Genomic DNA, 22,367 nt, shown 5'->3' with positions numbered 1-22,367 from the left:
TGTTTCTCCATCCTGCCGTTCTTATGAGGACCACAATGTCCATGATGCAATTCCACAGTGCATGCTTCTCGTATTCTACTGTTTACTAAAGCTCTCCAGTCTCATGAAAACTACAAACATGTGTAGGTCCACACATTGCTTTAAGGGAGTAAATTCCATACAGGACAAGGAATACAATACATTGGGAATGATCTTCGGCAGTGTGCAGCAGGGGTTGGCCACACTTAACCATTCAACCCTGTGTTTGTGTTTGGCCATGCAGAGAGGGAGTTAGCAACAGGGCCTGTCTCTCTGGGTGTTTTACGTTTTACCAGTTTGATTCAATCAAGATGGTTTCATGTGTGCGACACCTTTTTCATAACTATGCCTGTTACCGCTCTAGTTGTTCTTCATAACACTCTAGGAGGCTGCAGTCAGTGTTACCAGATTCTGCTATTTCCAGCACAAATGGGTGATATTTTTCCCATTTGTGCGGAGAAAAATTAATCTGTTGGATGACAGGTTTTTGGGCAGGGCTGTGCCTGTGTTTTTTGGAGATGAGGTGGCACCACATGAATGCTGGATGTATGTATGTATGCACTCAAGGGGAACACTGTCTCCTGAGCATAGCTAGTAGCTTCTTCGCTCACTATGTCTGCTTGCCTTAGGCAGGCTCAAGCATTAAGCAGTTATAGTTAGAGTTCTTTCAAGTAACTTTAACTCGTGCCCTTGCCAGTAAGTAATATATAAACACACACACATATGCACATATTTAAATATATACAAATACATATATAACTTACTGGCAGTCCCCAGTAGGTAGTTATAGTTAGGACCATGTTTCCATAGGAAATTAGTTTTTTGACTCGCCTATGTCTTTGCCGCAGTTTGACAGATCTTCACAAACCTTTTTTTTTTTTTAATGTGCTGGTAATTCTTGTTGCGCATAGAAATTTTTGGGGTGATCCATCAAGTAGGGGCCGAGAAAAAGGGGTCTGGGCAAAAAAAAGTGTGTTTCCCATGTTAATTCCCATAGGAGTTTTGACGACCGAACTGATGGACAGAATGACACTGAATTTAGCAGAAAGACAGATTTTGTTCCACAGATTGTACTTTTTGTTATTTGCTGTAAATCCGTTCAGTAGTTGTTGAGAAATTTAAGGAAATCCAAATTTGTATATCTAGGGCCACGGTTTCTCCCTGCCGATTTTGTAAAGAATAACATGCTTGTGCATGGAAATTCAGAGCTCTGCCTGGCTGCCAATACTTCGACCTGAAAGTGTTGGCAGTTATCTTGGGATTCGGCAGAGTCCCACAAAAAAACATGAAAAAAAGATGCAGGCTAGAAATACCCTGACTCCCAAGCATTGTTCTTGGGTTCCCAGAGGGACCCCAGAAGGGAAAAAAAATTTTTTTATAGTTTTTATAGTTTTGCAGCAAATTCATGAAATTCATGAATTTGCAGCAAAAATTAAAATAAAATAAAAACAAGTGCAGTCTCCCGCACTTATTTCTAAGTAAGCCGCTGGGTGGGCCAGGTCCTGTGGGCATTCCTCTTTTATTAAATTAAAGGAGGGGGGCGAATGTGGCTCCTGCCATGGGCATTTTTATGCCCCGGGCACCATCACCTCCCTAGGGCCAAAATTGAAAAAAAAAACATGTGGTGGGCCTCCAACCCCCAGGACCACGACCTCCCCTTGGCCAACTTTCTTTTTTTTTTAGACGATGGAGGGTGGCTGCGCAGCTCCCCTCCCGTGCCATATATGGCCCCAGGGACCACTACCCTCCCCGTGAATGGCATGTGAAAACAGAAGGGGGGGCCCTCCTGGAGACAATAATGGGCCCGCCAGGGTCGGCTCCTGCTATGTCCTGCGATGCCCACCCCCTGGGACACTGCGGTTTGCTCTGACTTGGCGGGAGCTTTAACAGCTCCCACCAAGACAGAGCAAACACTCACATTCCAGCGGGCGAGAGCTGTCTAAGTGGTCTCATCCGATGGAAGCGGAGCTTTCATCTCTTTACCTGCACGCAGAGATGCAGGCAGGAAAAGAGATGAAACGATTGGTCTTGCACACAGGGAGCTACATGTTTATCAGCTCCCTGTGGGCAACAGCAATGCCAAATCCGGCAGGAGGTGGAGAGCTTGCTAGGAGCGCTGGGCCTTGAGGCTCCCCCTGCAGACCCACTGCACACTGGGTGAGTTGGGGGGCACCCAAAAGACATGGCCAGGCCCTGGGGGATCGGGTCCCAATGGCTGATGTCAGCCACGGGAGGGCAGCCCCCCTCCTCTATTCAATTAAGGCCTGGCTCCAGGGGGTTGGGTCCCTGGGGCCAAGATCAGCCCGGGGAGGAGGGCTGCGAGTCCCCTCTTCTCTATTTAATGAAGGCCGGGTCAGAGGGGACAGGGTCCCTGGGGCTCAGATCGGCCCAGGAGGGGGTGTATGCCCCCATCCCTATTCAATGAAGGCCAGGCCCCAGGAGATGGGGTCCCCAGGGTGCGACCAGCCTGGCCGGGAGGCCCTCATCCCCCATTAAGTTGCGGCCAGGCCCCAAGGGATGCGGACCCCAAGGCCGTTTTGGCCCTGATGCTCATTTCACAGAAATTAAACCTCAGCAGGAAACACTTACAAATATAAACATAGCAGATGCCCCAGGTGAAGCTCCACTTCGGTAAAGGACAAATGACTGTAAAGCCTGAGTTGGCGAAGGCAAAGCAAGTGTGTTTTCTCAGCAATTCCATATTGAAAAATGATCTGAAATCTTTCACTGAGGTTAATGCATCATTGATCTATTGAAGCGCAATATGTGGCAACTGTGACTTGTGGATTATTTCTTGTACTCTCCTGGTGAGAGCAGAGTCCATGGTTCTCCCTTTACATTGCTACGAGTATGCAAAAGTGCAAATCACCTGAGAGCTCTGCCCTCTTGGCCCAGACCCATCCCCTTTAGTAGTAAGCAAAGGTCTTCCCCCTTCTGCCAGGATGATGGACAGCTTACCAAAGGGCCCCCCAGTGCGTTTCCCGACGATTTTTGTGGCGCGCTCTTATATCCAAGGAATATGAGGACACCTCCACAAAACAAAGAAGCATTTATGTTATGTAAATAATAGGAAAAACCCTGGTTTTGCGGATCTTTATGCCTTTGTAGTCTTGCTGGCCTCTCTATAGGAGGATTCATGTTATCACATATTTCTGGATAAAGACGCACCAGTGACAATAATATTGCCAAAATACACACAAGGCCACTAGTGACATTTCCTTGTACTCCATCATGCAGCTGTAGTGTAACATACGTACTGGATTTTTACCCAAAGAGGCAGGAAGAACTCCTCTTGGGTAGTTATTTATGCAAAACTGGGGACTCTTGTTGGATAAAAGGGCAGGTGAGGTTCCTTTGTGGCTGAGTCACTCCCACCGGTACAGATACACCCACACAGATACACACACACACTCTCACAGACGCACTCAGTCACTCACTCAGACATTCATGGATCCACTCACAGACCTACTCAGGCTCATGCACCCACTCACAGACCCACTCCACGACTCACACAACCACTCGCAGACCCACTCCGGGACTCACTCAGACACAGACCCTCTTAGAGACTTATGCACACACTCATAGACCAACCCACTACACACTCATGAACCCACTCAAAGACCTACTCAGGGTCACGCACCCAGTCACAGACCCACTCAGGCACTGAGTCACAGACCCACTTGGACACTCACAGACCCACTCAGAGACTCAAGCACCTACTCAGTCACTTACACATCCACTGATAGACCCACTCAAACACTCTCACACCCACTCACAAACCTACTGAGACACATGCACTCACTCACACACTCACTTTCAAAAGTCAGTGGTTACAATTAGGAAATACAATGTAAAAACCTTAGAAATTCACCTGACAAACAAAGGTTACAACGAAAGGTGCTACAGTTAGGAAACAACATTAAAAAACCTTTAAAATTCACTGAAAAAAAAGGTTACAGGGATGGTATAGTTAGGAAATGGAATTAAAAAAATAAAAACCTTCGAAATTCACTGAAAAAAACAAAGGTTACAGGGACGTTACTGTGAGGGTCACATTTCACTTGTACAAAATCAGTGAAATTCAGCAGTTATGTTTACCTGAGCTAACTATAACTTACGCCCCAGCAATGCACTGTTTAAGACCTTATACATTACATCACTCATGACATCTCAAATAACATCACTGTTGGCATCATCTAAAAAGTTTATGAGTGTTAAGCATTTATGCCAAGGAACTACAAAAGTTAAAATAGTATACTTTCTGTACTGCTAAGAGTTTTACTATTTCTAATATATATTAGATGTGGAAATATGCATCCTGTATGTCGAGAGACGTCATATAGTTTCTGTGGTTTAGGAGATGCAAGATCTTGGTGAGAGTGACCATGCAAAAGGATTGCTTCAGTAAAAATATGTTCAACTTCTTGAGGTCTATGATGGGTCTCCATTCCCCCGATTTCCTTTTGATGAGTTAAAAACAGGAGCAGAAACCCATGACCTTCTGGGAAAAAGGAACATTTTTGATTGCTCCGTTGGTGAGTAAGATGCAGCTTTCTTTTTTTGAGGTAAATGAAGACGAGAGGGTGCGCTCCCCATGGTGGATTGTTTGGCGGCCTCTCAATAAACCTCTCAATAAACTCCAGGGAATAGCCATAGATGACAAGATCCAAAACCCATCTATCTGAAGATATTTGCCACCATTGATGGAGGTAGTTTGTAATGTTTGCACCAATGGGGTGGGAAAAAATGAGGCACCTGACTGTGGTCACTGTTTGCGGCTGGTGTGCTGAGTCTGGGTGGGTTGCTGCATCGAGAACCTTGCTTTGTGTATGCCGCCTTGGGTGGTGGACGATAGGGCTGTAGCTAGTAAGCAGACCTATACGGTGAGTGAAAGGGCTGATACTGTCAGAAGCACTGGTATCCTCTTTTGTGGGCCGAAAAACCTCTTCCACGTGCCCCTCGAAAGGATAACTTTCAAAACTGTAAGGTGCCTAAGGATGTAGCCACATCTGTGTCCGTCTTTATAGCCAACAGAGCATTGTCTACGAGCTTGCCAAACAGTGTTTCCCCACTATAGGCCATATCCAGGATCTTGGACTAGACTTCTAGCCGGAAAGTGGTTGCTTTGAGGCAACCTTGCCTTCTTAAGACTGCTGCAAGCCAGTGGAGGCTATGTCCATTCTATTACCTCGGATGACGTGCATTCACCTTCTTGTAAGATCTTTCTTGCCTCCTATTTCTGTCTTCAGGCACTCGGTCAAGAAGGGTGATGATGTCTGAGCTCATCTGCCTAACATAGCGACTTAAGATGGGCAGGTAATTGACCGCATGGACCGTGATGGCAGACATGGTGGAGAATCTTTTCCCTATGTTATCCAGGCACCTGCTTTCTGTATCTGGCCGAGCTGGGATGGGAGTGCAGGGATTCTTAGAGTAACCCTGTGCTGCTTGTGAAATAACAATCAAGTTTTGGATGTCCCATGAGGCAAGCACTGGGGCCTTGTATTTTTTTGTCAATGCACAGCAAAACCGCTGCCACCATTGCTAGGTTCTTCATAATCTTGACCCCCTCTTCCCATACATAATCTATAACTGGAATATTTTGGACTAATTTCCTCATCTGCTGCTTAAAATCATATAGAAGGCAGTCGGACTGCTTGACCGAAATTGGTAGCTGGAACCTTATCGCAGCCCACTCCATTACATTATGAAGTCCTCCAATGTCCTCCGGATTAGAGTCCACAGGCTGTGGTGTTGGAGGCGATGGAGTGGGGATAAGATAATCATCCCATACGTTTCAGGGTGGCTGAGTGTCTGGAATTTCTCCTTCCTCTCTGTCATCATCTGATGACGATGGATCGTCCCTTGGGGGTGCTGCTATGGTGGAAGCATGCATCATTCTGGGAGTTATCAGTGTAGAGATAGGCATTGGCGTTGTAGGAGATGTTGCCAGAAGTGAAGCTACTGGCTGCTCCTGTGGAGACTATTGTAACCTCTTACGATAGTCCTGTAGATCCCAAAAAAATGACACAAACACTTGAATGTCATCCTGTCTGGGAAGTGGGTCGGTACAATACTGACAATTGTGTCTAAAATGCCTCTGCTTTGCCTGTGGATTATAATAATGGCCATAATATTGCTCTTCTTCTTCATCTTCTTCCTTCTGATATCTAACCTGGAGCTCTGATGGGCTGTGGGCTGTCGGCCACTCCAACAGCGCCCTCATCCTCTCACTCTTCTAGGTCTAGCAGATGGCTTGGGAGAAAAGGAAAGACCTTCTGGGGGAAGTATGTAAGGCCATAAGAAAGTCTTGGTAATTTTAATTGTCGGCGTTGACGTCATCATCGAGGTGACGGTGGTGGGCGGTAATGACTTCAGCTGCCTTGAGGTTTTTGATGCCGTCGTCACAGGCCTCGCCAGCAGGGTCATAATCAACGGTGGTGTTGTCAACTGTAGCATTGACATAGTCATCGACTTAGCCTTCATCGACGATTTCGTCGATGGAATAGGTGCGTGGGATATAGATTGTGTCGCCGTCAATGGTCTCGTCGACGAGATTGCAATAACCGCCGTTGTAGTAGTCATCAACAACAATGCTGTTGACTGTGAAGTTACCGTCGACTGGGCTTTAGAATGATGATCTCCAAGCCCTGGTGGATGATGTGCTACCCTCAGATGAGGCAGTCTCTGAGGAGATTTGTCTCTTTTTCTCCTTTTTTAAATCTTCTTTGGCTGCCCCAAGATGGTCATGGGATGTTTCTCTTTTGTGAGACCTAGCAGAGGTGTCACTCTCCTCTTCCGAAGATGGAAATTTTTGTGTCTTGGATTTCGGGAGCAACAAAAGAAGCCTCCCCTCCTCAGTTGGGTGTCTTGTGGGATAGGCACAGCCAGTCCATAACATATTTTCTGTTACATGGTCAGTTTTTCTTTATATGTATTCTTGCCTTGTACATAATGCACACACATTCAATTTTAATGTGGTCTACTCATATAGCAATTTTCAAGTACATACGTTGGTACTGCTGTATACTCTTTTACATACTCTGGCATGACTTTGTGTATAGGCCCATGGAATATTCCTAAACAATTATAACAAACATAAAGTACTGTGCCCTCTCTGCACTTTTACTAATATGGTGTTTGATGTTTCAGGTTGATTCACAAAGGAAAATGAGGGTACATATAAAGAGTACTCCTTCCCATTCTCATAGAAACATTTGTGAATCTGCCTCTACGTGTGTTGATATTGAAAAATAGTTGAGGTTTTTGAGTGTAGCAGTGACTCAGTACGTTTTTCATTCTCTAGTGAAAGTTGGGCAGCAAGATCGAAAGCGGCTTCAAGAGGGTGGGGTCTGGAGTTAGGGAGACTTGTCAGAAGGGAATCATGTCCTTCAATGTGGGAAGTAATAAGGAAAGACCTTCTGCTGTGCTGGGAATGTGGGTAGACAAATGAAGGGTTTTATCTTGTGTATGAGGGTAAAAGTAGTCTAACAGTATTTTGTTCAAGCAACGTACAATCTGCAGTTGCTAGCACTGAGCAGTATGAGTAATGTTTATGTCAGGTTTCGATTTAGGTGGGAGGTGGACATCTTGTAATGTATGCAATATTTTGGATGCTAGTTGTAGAGAACAATTTAAAACAGAGTCACATGTTATATATTTATTTCTGAAGGGCAATATCTCCATAGTTATTGTATCTCTAGCAGATCCATGTAGAGACTGAATATCAAAAGGGCCGCTACAGAACTTAGAGGGAGCCACTACTTGACTGGAGAACATATGGTAAGGAGTCCATCTGAAGAAATATGTCTAGTTGCAAGGATTAAGGTGAACCTGAGGACAATGTCAGAGTGTCCTTATCCAGGGAGAGGCAAGTACTTGTTTATCAAAAGCATCATAAGCCACTCGGAGACTGAGGAGAAGCAAAATATAGGGATTTACTTGGTCTGCAAGTTGCAGGTCAGAATAGATAACCAGTACATATGAGATATCTACCAGATCAAACGTGGAAGCTAGACTGGTACTATTGCAGTAGGATAGGATGTTCAATGTGATTCTAAAGCTGCGGTGTAAATACTTTCTCATAAGTATGCAGTGGGAGGGAAGGGAAGTGATGGCCTCATACTTCTCAAGGCTAGTTTCAAAGATGCCTTTCAAAGAGTGGTAGAAGGACACAGCTGTATGAAAGTCATTTGATGATGAGTAAATAAATTATGTTATCATCAAAAGATGTGGCTTTGAAGGTCTGAAGGATGTCAGTTAGATCAACCTGGGGAAGGAGTAGGAAGGACTGTGTTGGGTATATATCATCAAGTGGGATGTGGCAGGTGGAGGTGAGTGTGTTGTATGGGTTGCAGAGGTCAATGATATATTGTGCGATTTCACATGTGAGAGTGAAAAAATGTTAATGTGGGTTACTTTCTCCATTGAGTGCGGTACAAAGGAGACCAGTGTTTGACTGCACTGAATATGGCTTAGTTGTTGCTTTTTTGAATCAGTGATAATTCAAGTATAATTTTCTGATTTAGTTTGGCAGATAGCATGTTGGCGGGCAAAACATGTAGTTCAGAGGGCAAGAAGGTTTCCAGGCAATCCAGATAAAGCGAGATCTTAGCTTGGTTCTGATATGAGCCTCTGAACAAATTCCAGTGACAGGACTGACATGAGGCGCCGAGATTGACTTTCACTTTTCTGTACTTAGTGTGTGATAGGTAGCAGCAAGTGCTTTGTTATGTTATGCTGATTTTTTTTTATAGCGCACTAATCACCCAAGAGGGTATCCAGGCACTTGGGCAAGGGATGTAGGTGTGTGGTCACAAGACGTTTTTATGAAGAGACAGGTCTTCAGCTTCTTGCAGAACTCAAGAAGTGAGTAGTAGGCTTTAATGTGTTGGGGGACATCATTCCATGTTTTGTGTGCGATAAAGGAGAATGAGCAACCTTCAGTTTAGCGTTTGTGGATGTGGGCGTGTGTGTGACAGTGGCAGAGCGTAGGTGTCTGGTGGGTTGTTGAAAGTGTATGCGGCTGTTCAGGTATTCTGGTCCTGTGTTTTGTAGGGCTTTTGAATGTGTGCAAGAGAAGTTTAAATTGGCTGCAACTGCAAATGGGGAGCCAGTGAAGCTTACTGGGAGAATGTTGGCATAGTAGAGCCTGCTGGTGATGAGTGCTTGCGTGACGCTTCGTTTGGTGTTCTGATGCAACCATTTGAAGATCTCTTGCAGCATGCATAAAATGTGGAAGCAGGAGGTGCACACTGCATTGACTTGAGCTTGTCGTTTAGGATGATCCTTAGATTTCTTGCATTGTCTGTGGGTGTGGGTGATGGTCCTAGCTCTGATGGACACTAGGTGGAATCCCATTGGGAGGTCTTGTTGCTGAAGTCCAGTACTTCTGTCTTGTCAGAACAGAGCTTTAGGCAGTTAGTTCGCATCTAGTCTGCTAGAAGGGTCATGCAGTTGGTGAAGTTGGTTCTGGTGGTGTTTGTCTTGTCTGTCTGGGAAAGGAGTGAGTTGGGTGACATTGGTGTAGAGGAAGCCAGTGATGTCTTGCGCTTGGGTGATGTTAGCGAGCCATGTCATGTATATGTTGATGTTGAAAAGAGTGGAGCTGGGGGACGATCCCTGTGGGAAACCGCATATCGCTTTTTTGGTCTCCGATGTGAAGGGTGGCAGCCTGATCTTTCTGGTTCTTCTCTTGAGAAAGGAACAGATCCATTGGAGAGCGGATCCTTGTATACCTATCTCATGGAGGGTTCTGATGAGTGTGTTGTGAAAGACACTGTTGAAGGCTGCAGAGTGGTCAAGCAGGATGAGGTTCGCTGTTTCTTCTTAGTTCAGGACGTTTTGATTGTCGTAGGTGGCCACAATGAGGGCTGTTTCGGTGATGTTGTTCTTTCAAAATCTTGACTGTGTGTCTAGAAAATGGTAAACTTCGAGGTGGCTTTTGAGTTGCTTCTCAATCTCTATGGCTCGACAGGGAAGCAAGCAGAGAGATGGGTCGAAACCTGCTCAGTTGATTCAGATCAGCTAAGGACTTCTTCAGGAGGATGTTGATTTCAGCAAGTTTCCATTTATCCAGTAAACTGGTGGGCGCAATGGAGGTGTTGATGATTGTGCATCAGTATGGTGATGATTGGTGATGTTACCATGTTGTAGATGTGGTGAGGGCATGGGTTCATTGGGGTCCCCGAGTGGATGGTCACCATGACTGCTGCTGTGTGGTTTATGGTGAGGGTTGTATATTCGGTCAGGTGACTGTCTTGGTTCGTGGTGGGTATGTTAGCAATGAGTTCTCTGGGTTGGGTTGGTGTGAAAATTTGCTCTAGATGTTTGTTCTTTTTCTGTGAAAGACATTGGATAGGTTGCCACAGCGTTATTGGGAAGCAGTAATGTTGCTAAAAGTGGATGAAAGCAAGGTGAAATCCTTGACGATCGAGAAGTTCTCCTTGAGGCTGTTGGAGCTTCTTTCGATGCTGTCCACTGGTGCTTTTTTCTTGGTGTCTTTAAATGTGAAGTTGAATTTCAGCAGAGGTGTCAACATCAATTGAGTCATTCAATTAAATGACGAAGGTAGCGAATAAGGAAGTGTTTAAAGGATCACAATGCAGTGCCTATGGGTTGCCCTCTGTGAGATTCGAACACTGTCAGGTTGAACCTAGTGGTTCATTTATGACGGCTGACACCACCAACTCATTTAAGGGGAACAAGACTCCTTTCCACCTCCCTGTCCCAATATGAACGTCAAGGGCAGCACATTAGTCCTTCTTCTATTTCTAATAGAAATAGAAGAAGAAAGAGCATTACAGTACTCTTTCAAAAATGTCTATGCAATGGCAAGCCCTTCTATGTCCATGAGCGACAGGGGAGATAAAAGTAAGGCTTCTGCTCTCTAGGGAGTCGTGGCCAGGCTAGCCGAGATGGAGGATGCTCCATCACCCATCCTGAACATCAACCCTCATCCTGGCTCTGGACCCAGTGTAATGGCTGACAAGGCTGCCCAGTGCCCCTAAACCACCACTAGCAACTTCCTTGGCCCATGAGGGTCCGTCATCAGCCTCCGACTGTGCCGCAAGGCAGGCCTCCTAGACCTGGGTCCGGACAACTAGGCTGCAGGTTGCAGCACCAATCTGGAGGCCCTGTGCAGACACCTTGCACTGCTCCCTGAGCCATGCCGCACTGACGCAGCTCTCTGACTCACCACACTGACCTCTTAGGTGTGCGACTCCTGTCCCCCATTGGATTCCCACCCCACCAGAAAGACTGACATGGTGTACCCCATGTAGCTGGTTGGGAAGCCTGTACCGCACAGTTGGGGACCCGTGGGAGGAGCCAGCCCTTGGGGGAAGTTCACTGGAGAGAGGCTCAGCGCTGCTCTGTCACTTCTGGCTGCCACCATCCCACTCTGACCTGGGCCAAAGCGCAGGAACCTCTCAGAAAGCCATTAGCGGAGCCGGCTCCAGGGGATTTCTGCCACACACTGACATTGAGGTGAGCGGCAACACTTCACATCGCCAGTTTGGGGGCCCATCTGTGAGGGTGTTCACATTGGGACACTCACTGTTGTTGTACTTCCTTCAGGGGACCGATCTTGGGACCAACTTGCCGACGGTGCCATGGGAGGTGAGTGCCAACCCCAGTGCATCCACCGTCACTGTATGATCTTGCACAGAGGGCCTGACGGGGGCACTGGTGACCATGGAGCGCACACGTTTGCTCGCAAGTGGATTTCTTCCCCGCCCCCTCCCCTGCAGCACAACCGGAGGACTCCCTTTGAACAGCTGTTCAGCATTTTCCAGACTCTTAAGCACCCCAAGAGGTCAACGTCGGACTCTGCCTCTGCACTCGGGTCGTGTGAACAGCTGTGGACTCTTCCGGCAGCACCTCTCTCTGCTCCTCACATGGCCCAGGGATGGTGCTGGGAGCTTTGTAATTCCCACCTTTGTCACCCCAGAACAAGACCCCTACAAATCCTTGGACTTTGCTGCTTATGCCAACTTGGCTGGTAGGACTCTGACCTGGGCAATCCTCAACTCAAGGAGTCACGGACAATGAGAAGGGTCCACACATCTCCTCAGAAGTTTACTCCACCCCCTCTGATAATTCTCACAGACTCCCCCTGCTGGTGACCACCCCCGAAGCTGCAGATGCTCTCCTCTGAATGGTTTCTTTCCCTTTTATTTTCTCTGCCTTCAGTTGGTGTTCCATGTCTGCACATTAAGCAAATATTTTTTATGTTGTTCTATGGAATGCCATGTTGGGATCACACCTCACCAGCGGCCACTATTGCACACAACTCTGGGACTCCCTCACTACATCTACACCTACACCTACACCTACCTAATTATATCTTGCAATCCCTGGCCACCAGCGACTCATGCCTGGTCCATCACAAGTCTACCCTAGCAACACAGGGCATGCTGACCCCACTTTCCACCTTGAGCTTGGCCACACCTCCACGTTACACTAGAGTTCTTTAAATGCTGCACAGTTTGGGCATACTACCAGTTGTGGTAGGTTCCACAAGTTTTTCTCCCTGTTCTCCCATGAATTTTAACTACCCTGCACCACCTCCTCCTTTCTCTCCCACACATGCCTTAACCAGGCAGGCAGGCATGCTGTGGTTTATACAACTCGGAATGGGCGACACAATAAGGTGGCACTATTCTTGGGAGGCAAATCCAACCTGCGCTGCTCTTCCATCCCCACATCCCTATGGCCCCTTTGACTGATATTAGCTTCCTCTCTTTAAATGTTTTACATTAAGCGACAGCAAGTGCAGATTGTCTTATTGCAGGAGATTCACATCACAACAGGGAACTAGAACGCTTGCGCAAGTGTTGGAGAGCCCTTTTCTGTGCCACCACTTACTCTACATACGCACAAGGCACCCTGGTTTGGGGTTGCATTTGAAGTAATGAATTCAACCGTAGATAAAGAGGGTCTTTTAGGTGCTCCTCGAGGACTGCCTTGATGGCTGACCCTTTCTCATCAAAAGCATTTACGCCCCCAATGTAGAGCAGGGAACCCTGTGGACACCCTATTCACCACTCTTGCCCACAAAACACCGCTGCCCTGGGTGCTAGCAGGAGACTACAACCATGTGTTGGACCTCATGTCGGACAGATCCTATCTCCCTTTGCCCCACTTACTTCTGCACACCTAGATGGACTGGTTGCGGAACTGGGCATGTCACTGATCATTCACAGGCGCGTGGCGGTCTCAGACCCTGGGTCCCGACTCCCACACTTTTCACTCCATAACCCACAACTTACACATATGACTCAACTATTTCCTTTGCTCCACTCCCCTGGTTGTCCCTTGTCTGGACTGCCTGGGTCATGTGGTCTTGGACCATGATGCCCAAGTCATGGCTCAGACGGGTGCCCCACACTCATCAACTGCTACATGAAAGCCTGCGCATGACCGTCTGAAGGATTTGATGTACCGCGAAGAGCAGGGAGACCACATTCACCATTACTTATCCAGAAATCATAGCACAGCCTCCACCAGGATGCTGGAATTGGACACCTTTAAGGTGGTAGTGCAGGGGATCTCTCTTCAAGAGATAGTGGGAGTCCGTAGGATCCTGGAAAGAGACATAGGCCCTCATTATAACCCTGGTGGTAAATCCCGCATACTGCCGTGCTGAAGGCCGCCAACATGCCGTGGGCGAGGCGGAAATCCGCTACAGGTATTATGACCCACATCTCATAATCCGCCACAATACAGACACCCACACAGGTCCGCCACACCAAAGGTCAGTGATAAACTGGCGATACCAAAACCTACACTGTCACGCCAACAAGAATACGCCCACACTATAACGACCCACGAATCAACACAGCGGTCTTTCAACCGCGGTAATCCATTGGCGGTACACCGCTGCACTCAAAATATACACAAACTTACAAAACACAACCACACTGGACAATTCGAAATACACACACACACACCACACCCACAACACTATAAAACACATACCCACATTACCCACAACGCCTTACAACGACATTGTTGGGAGGAAGCACAGGAGAGAATAGCCAACACTACACCAGCATCCACAAGCACACCACACCATCACTCATACAACATCCACGCACAAAGAATACACAGCAACACATTTCACACAGCACAACAAACATCACCTCACACATCACCCACACCACATCATGGCACCTTAAAGACATCCCAGGTTTTCTGAGGAGGAGCTCAGGGTCATGGTGGAGGAAATCATCCAGGTAGAGCCACAGCTATTCGTTCACAGGTGCAGCACACCTCCATTGCTAGGAAGATGGAGCTATGGCGGAGAATCGCCGACAGGGTCAACGCAGTGGGACAGCATCCAAGAACACGGGATGACATCAGGAAGAGGTGGAACGACCTACGGGGGAAGGTGCGTTCAGTGGTATCCAGACACCAGATTGCTGTACAGAGGACTGGTGGTGGACCCCCACCTCCTCCCCCACAACTAACAACATGGGAGGAGCAAGTATTGGCAATACTGCATCCTGAGGGCCTCGCAGGAGTAGCAGGAGGACTGGACTCTGGTAAGTCAAATCTTTACTACTTTATACCCCCCCTACATGCATGCCATCACATACCCCACCCACCCCTTCACCCCCATCACTCCAATATCTCACAAATGCCCCACTATCACAACCCACCCATCCCAATACCAAGCCCTGCATGCAACATCAAAGCATGGACACCCACTGCCAAAGCATGTCCAGTACAGACCCCCACACAGACCCCAAAACACCAATCACACAAAGGCAAACACAACAAGGCAAGCACAGGAGTAGAGAGTAACTCACCCAATTCACAAGATGGCACACACAGATACTAAAACTAAGCATTTACACCCCAACAGGACCCATACCCCTTGTCACCGGACAGGAGGTGCCAGACACATCCAGTCCCCCCACAGAAGAGGCCCACAGTGATGACAGCAGCTCTGCACGCCTGGATCAAGATGACCAGCCCGACCCATCAGGGACCTTGTGACAGTCGGTTCCCCTGCCACTGTCACAAGCCACCACAGACCCTCCCCCCTCAGGAAGCACCACCACAGCACCCACCAAACAGGCTCATGCCACTGTCCCCAGGACACATCAATCAGCAGTGTGTCCACCAGTACAGGGACCCCAGGCAAACCCACCACCCTAAGACAATCAGGGACCTGGGGTTAGTGGGCACACGGTTAAGGGGACAGAGGCACAGGATAACACGGAAGCTGGGAGGACTGCTGTGCAACAGGGGGAGGGCAGACCCAGGGAACCCACTCTCCACGAGGCAATCTCCAACATCATGGGAGCATACCATCATTCCCAGGAGACCATGGGCACGGTACTGGCCAAGTTTCAGGAAACCCAGCAGATGCAGGAGGAACACTACCTGGGGATTAGGGAGGACTTTAAGTCCATCAACACCACCCTGGTCACCATTGCAGGGGCGCTGGCAGACCTGACCAACACCATGAGGGACACAGTGGCACACAAACGGGCCCCTGACACTAGCCTGGACGACGAACAGCCCTCCACCTCCGCTGGAGCTAGTGGACAGGAGGCCCGCCACAGGAACAACAGGCCACCAGCACCCCACCCCCTGCAAAAGGAGAACCACCCCGCAAACGGTCCCTGAGATCCAGGAACAAGACAGAGAACATTGCCAAAACCCCCGCCAGGAAATAAGACTCTCCTGATTGTTACCCTTCTGTCCCACTTTGTCACCCTGTCCACCTTAAACTGCCATTGCTCCACTTCCTTTGCCCCCTTGGACAATGCACCTGTGAGACCAAGAAACTGAACTCTACCATGGACATTCCTCCACCATCACCCAAGTCCATTGCACACCCCCCTCCCTCCACCTATTGGCACGGAAATAAACACCCTTGAATCACAAATCAATCTGGAGTCAGTCTGTACTTTTACAAATGTGTAATTGCAACCTTTTGGAAATCTAGCAATGTCAATGTTCATGTTCACATACCATGGTTACACAGTTGTTGAGCGGCAGTAAACATAGCAGAGTACACCAAGTGGGACCCAGATCTGTGAAATGGAAAGCCAAAGTGACATGTCAATGTCCATACACAGAGGTTAAAGGGAAGATTTATGCTATGTCCTACAGTAGTATGAGATGTGAGAAGCAGTGCCTGTGTCTCACTGGAAGTATTGCATGATGATGTTGTTTCGATTGTCTATATCTTCTTCTTCTGCCTCCTCCTCTTTACTGTCCACAGGCTTCACAGCTGCCACAAGACCAGCATCAGGCCCATCCTCCTGCAGAAAAGGCACCTGGCGTCGCAAAGCCAGGTTGTGCAACATACAGCATGCCACGATGATCTGGCACACCTTCTTCGGTGAGTAGTATAGGGATACACCTGTCAGATGGAGGCACCGGAATCTGGCCTTTAGGAGGCCAAAGGTGCGCTCTATTATCCTCCTAGTTTGCCCATGTGCCTTATTGTAGCGTTCCTCTGCCCTTGTCCTGGGATTCCTCACTGGGGTCAGTAGCCATGACAGGTTGGGGTAACCAGAGTCACCTGTAAATATCAAGGGACAACTGTTAGACATCTTCCAACCATTAGGGACTCTCCCATACCCAGACACCCATTTAAGCTGTGTGGGGACCTTAGGCTCACCTATTAGTCACACACGGTGCCTCTGGAGTTGCCCCATCACATAAGGGATATGCACTGAGCCAGGATCCTTGGCATTCACATGGGGGATATACTGGTCTGCCAAACACACCATCTGCACATTTATAGAATGGTAGCTTTTGTGGTTTCTGTACACCTGTTCATTTCTGCGAAGGGGGACAAATGCCACATGTGTACCATCAATGGCACCAATAATGTTGCGGATATGTCCCAGGGCATAGAAGTCACCTTTCACTGTGGGCAAATCCTCCACCTGAGGGAAAAACGATGTAGCTGCTCATGTGTTCCAGCAGGGCAGATAACACTCTGGACAACACGTTAGAGAACATTGGCTGTGTCATCCCTGATACCATGGCCACTATTGTTTGAAAGGACCCACTGGCCAGGAAATGGAGCACTGACAGGACCTGCACTAGAGGGGGTATTCCTGTGGGATGGCGGATAGCTGATATCAGGTCTGGCTCCAACTGGGCACACAGTTCCTGGATTGTGGCACGATCAAGTCTAAGTGATAATGATGTGTCTGTCTTCCATTGTCAACAGGTCCACCAGGGGTCTGTACACCGGAGGATGCCGCCATCTCATCACCTGCCCTAGCGGACGTGCCCTATGGAGGAGAAGGGTGAGCAGAGGGTCATACACCACTTACGTTTCACAAGGCTGTTTAGCACCGTCGTGAAATAATCTCTGTGTGCCTTTGCCTGTCCGTATTCCTGGCCCAAAGTGCTGTGACGCAGTTAGTTGGCCTGCCATGTGGCCCCCTGAAATGGCAGATTCCTGATCTGTAAGGAGGGACAAGGGGAAATTAGTTAACTGCGCTTGGGTTGTGCAGCGTTGCGGTAGGCGGTCGAAGACCGCTGCGCAATTCAGCATTGGTTATCATTGGGCCCTATGGGTTCCAGGAGCCAATGACGATGTACACCGGCGGTGACGGTACGCACCGCCGCAGAAGTGACCGCCATTTTCTATCAGTTCCATCACTTGATACCTGACCTTCAACAGGAGAGGACCTACACTGCAAGTGATGCTGTGACCTGCATCTGGAAGCGACAATGGCCAAAGTGTCTGGGGAAAGGGCTCCGCCTTCACTGCGGACGAGTTGGAGAAACTGGTGGATGGGGTCCTCCCCCTGTACACGCACTCTACGGTCCTCCAGACAAACAGGTAAATAAACTGTGTGCTTGGTGGATGGCACATGATTGTCTGTGTCGTGGATGGAAGAAATGTGGGAGGGGGGAACAGGCCAGCATGTGAGGATGGTGTGTGTGTGGGCTAGGGTGGGAGATTTGTGGCCAATGTGTGAGAAGAACTGTACGGGGGTAACATCCATTTTTACTCCACTCTTCCTCTGGGTCAGCGCCCACCAGAAGAAGGGTATTTGGTGTGCCATTGCCAAGGAAGTGCAGACCCTGGGGGTCTACCATAGACAGAGCACCCACTGCCGGAAAAGATGGGAGGACCTGCGCCGCTGGAGCAAGAAGACGGCAGAGGCCCAGCTGGGGATGGCCTCCCAACGTGGAACGGGTGCCCGTCGCACCATGACCCCCCTGATGTACCGGATCCTGGTGGTGGCATATCCTGAGTTGGATGGGCGCTTGAGGGCATCACAGCAGCCACAACGGGCGAGTACAGTCTCATTCAGCTGACTCTGCACGGTTGACAAGGTGTCTGGGTGGGGGCGGTGGGCTGTGGGTTCCCCTAGGCCAGGGCAGACACGCCAAGGTACATCCATTGTTTTGCAGGCTCAGTGCAACTCCAACCCCAAAGGTGGTAGTTGCCCTCTACACCTAGTCAGGCCCCTATAGGTTCCAGCTGTGCATGAAACGGGTCTAGACAGAGTCCCCCATGGGCATGTGCTTTTCCCCTGCATTGTTAGTGCATGGGCTAGTGCATAGGGCTGCTCCCTGTGTGTTGTGTCCGTCAACGGTAGTGGTGTTGCAGGCATTGACCATGTGTCTCTTGTGTCTTCTCCCCCTTTTTGTTTTGTCACCCTGTCCTTGTGTGCATTAGCATCATCTGGCGGAGGAGCATTGGCACCGGAGCAGGAGGGAGCTGCAACCCACATGGCCCTGGAGGGTGAATTTACGGAGTCTGAAGGCACCAGTGGGACGGAGGGCGAGGGGAGCTCCACGAAGGGGGACAGGAGCAGACACCTGCGACAGCGACTCCTCCTCTGATGGGAGCTCCCTTGCGGTGGCACAACAACAGGTACAGCCGCCACCCTCCTACCAGCACTGCCCTCCCAGCAGCCCCTCATCGAGTTTCCCGTGCCCGCTCACCCAGGAGGGTGGGCATCTCCTTCACCCCAGGCACCTCAGGCCCTGCCCCAGTGAGCCCTGCTGCCCTCAGTGAGGAGGCTGTTGACCTCCTGAGATCCCTCACTGTTGGGCAATCAACCATTTTGAATGCCATCCAGGGTGTCAAGAGGCATTTGAAGCAAACAAATGCATACCTGGAGGGCATTCATTCTGGGGTGGCGGCCCAACTGAGAGCATTTCAGGCTCTGCCCTCAGCACTGATGGCAGCCATTGTCGCTGTGTCCAGCCTCCCACCTCCAACTGCCTCTTCCCAGACCCAATCCCCTCTACCTCAGCCTATCCCAAGCACACCATCAGACAAGCATGCACACTCATCAACACACAAGAGTGGACATGGCAAACATAAGCACCACACATCCCACAGGCACTCACACAAGCACCATACCCATGCAGACACACCAACATCCACTGCCTCCATTGTGTCCCCCTCCTCCACGTCGTCCTCCTCCCTCCCTGTCTCATCTCCACACACACCTGCATGCACTACATACTCAGCCACTACCTCCATCACCAGCACGCCAATCACCACACACCGCTCAAGTGCACTCACTACCCCCACTACCATGCACACGTCCCCTGTGTCCTCTCCCAGTGTGTCTGTGAGCCCTCCTCCCAAACTACACAAACGCAGGCACAAACCCACCCAACAGCCATCCACCTCACAACAGCCTCTGGCCCATGCACCTTCACCCAAATTCAGCAGACGTACACCTGCTACAACCACTACCTCTTCCTCCACTCCCAAACCCCCTCCATCTTCCCATCCCAGTGTGTCTAAGAAACTCTTCCTGGCTAACATTGACCTCTTCCCTACACCTCCCCCCGTCCTTCCCCTAGGGCCAGGTTGTCCAGGTCCCAGCCCAGCACCTCAGCCACCAAAGCCTCCAGCACTGTGGTCTCAGCAAGTCCGGTCACATCGCGGCCGGCACCCATCAGGGCTGCCAGTGTGGCACTTAGCGAGGCCAGGGATCAGCCCATTCCGCCACCTGCCAAGGTGAAGAAGGTGCCCACATGCCGTAAGGAAAAGCCGCACCAACCACCCAGCAAGGGCTCCTCCAAGGCAAAAGGGGACAGTGCCAAGGGACCAGCAGCAACATCCAAGGTGGGGAAGGGGCACAAGGCGAAGGGGAAGTCAGGACAGGGCAAAGGGCCTCTCCGGCTGCGGGACCAGAGTCACCCCTTCTGACAACCAGAACAGCAACCTGTACGGCGGTGGACACCGCCACCTGCACCCCCACCTGCACGTCTGCTGCCTCCGCAACAGTCCCCAGCATCATCCCCAGTGGGCAGCCGTCCGAGGCTGCAGGAGACGTACTGATGTCTCCCTCCACAGGTGCTGACGCAATCACCACTGGCAGCATCTCCGCCACAGACACCGCCACAACCACCGCCACCAGCCCCGCGACGTGCTCAGACAGTGCCACCACAGCTGACATGGCTAACATCCCCAGTGGGCAGCCATCTGAGGCTGCAGGAGACGTCCTGGACCCTGCACAGCGTAAATGAGGCACAACACCCAGCACAGTTTGTACCAGCAGGTGGCGGGCAAAGTTGCAGCAGGGTGGAGTGTGTCTCTGCCTCCATGGAGTATCATACTACCTGTTCCCAGGCAATCTCGTGGCACACACACCCAGATGAGGGAATGGGACTTGCCACTCTGCATTTGAAGCACTCTGGGTACAATGCCCCCTCCAGAACCAGTGGAGAAAAGCATCCACAACCCCAGTCCTTGGCAGGATGAAGCACTCTTGGCACAATGCCCCCTCCAGAACCAGTGGAGAAAAGCATCCACAATCCCAGTCCGTGGCAGGATGAAGCACTCTGGGCATAATGCCCCCTCTAGAACCAGTGGAGAAAAGCATCCACAACCCCGGTCCTTGGCAGGATGAAGCACTCTGGGCACAATGCCCACTCCAGAACTAGTGGAGAAAAGCACCCACAACCCCAGTCCTTGGCAGGATGAAGCACTCTGGGCACAATACTCCCTCCAGAACCAGTGGAGATATGCATCCACTCGCCCAATCCTTGGGAGGATGAAGCACACTGGGCACAAAGCCCCCTCCAGAACCAGTGAAGAAAAGCATCCACAACCCCAGTCCTTGACAGGATGAAGCACTCTGGGCACAAAGCCCCCTCCAGAACCAGTGGAGATAGGCACCTACTCACCCAATCCTTGGCAGGATGAAGCACTCTGCGCATAAAGCCCCCTCCAGAACCAGTGGAGAAAAGCATCCACAACCCCAGTCCTTGGCAGGATGAAGCACTCTGGGCACAAAGCCCCCTCCAGAACCAGTGGAGATATGCATCCACTCACCCAATCCTTGGCAGGATGAAGCACACTGGGCACAAAGCCCCCTCCAGAACCGGTGGAGAAAGGCATCCACTTAAGAGACTGGGGCTTTGCACTCCCCAGGACCAATCAGTAGGCAAACCACCCACTTGAGAGACTTGAAAGACTGTGGCTTTGCACTCCCCAGGACCAATCAGTGGGCAAACCACCCACTTGAGAGACTTGTGAGACTGTGGCTTTGCACTCCCCAGGATAAAGCAGTGGGCAACCCACCCACTTGAGAGACTTGAGAGACTGTGGCTTTGCACTCCCCCGGACCAATCAGTGGGCAAACCACCGACTTGAGAGACTATGGCTTTGCACTCCCCCAGACCAATCAATGGGCAAACCACCCACTTGAGAGACTGTGGCTTTGCACTCCCCAGGGCCAATCAGTGGGCAAACCACCCACTTGAGAGACTTGAGAGATCGTGGCTTTGCACTCCCCAGGATAAAGCAGTGGGCAAACTACCCACTTGTGAGTCTTGAGAGACTGTGGCTTTGCACTCCCCAGGACCAAACTGTGGGCATGGAGCCCCCTCGAAGAGCAGTGGCGTCATCCGTTCATCCGGCTGAGGTGCCTGTTTCTTTTCAATCTGATGCCCCAGAAGTGATCTCTCCGTTTTGAGTCAGGTATCATGTGTGGGCTTCGCCCAGGCATTTTGAGACCACTGGTCCACGGACAATGATTGCAATACTATCCGGACTTGTGTAGTTGCTGTACATATTTGTATATACTGATGATTTACATTTATCTTGCTCTATCTGATTTTTCAATGATTTTGTCCTGGCGTTCTTCCAAGGGGTGACGGGGTGTAAATGTAATGTTGCTGCATGTATTTGTGTGTATGTTGTTGTGGGTGAGGGTGGGGGTGGGGTTGGGGTGTTCCGTGTGTGTGTGTCACTCTTTCTTTCCTCCCCCCCTTCCCCTGTGTGCTAGGTGCAGTACTCACCGTGGTCGTCGCCGGCGTCTTTGCTGCTCCTGGTAGAAGAGGAGGTAAACCAACACGGGCAGAACCTGTAACTCGGGCTCCATGGCATC

At 49.9% G+C, this 22,367-nt stretch overlaps 1 protein-coding gene across 2 annotated transcripts in view; it reads right to left on the bottom strand.

Annotated features, from left to right (window-relative positions):
• Positions 1–22,367, bottom strand: part of DYNC2I1 (dynein 2 intermediate chain 1) — a 436,420-nt gene that overhangs the window by 308,229 nt on the left and 105,824 nt on the right. The window lies entirely within an intron of this gene.

This window comes from Pleurodeles waltl, chromosome 10 (assembly GCF_031143425.1).
Source record: "Pleurodeles waltl isolate 20211129_DDA chromosome 10, aPleWal1.hap1.20221129, whole genome shotgun sequence".
NCBI lineage: Eukaryota > Metazoa > Chordata > Amphibia > Caudata > Salamandridae > Pleurodeles > Pleurodeles waltl.
Note: the sequence above shows the minus strand (reverse complement) of the source record. Positions and strands in the feature narration are given on the sequence as shown.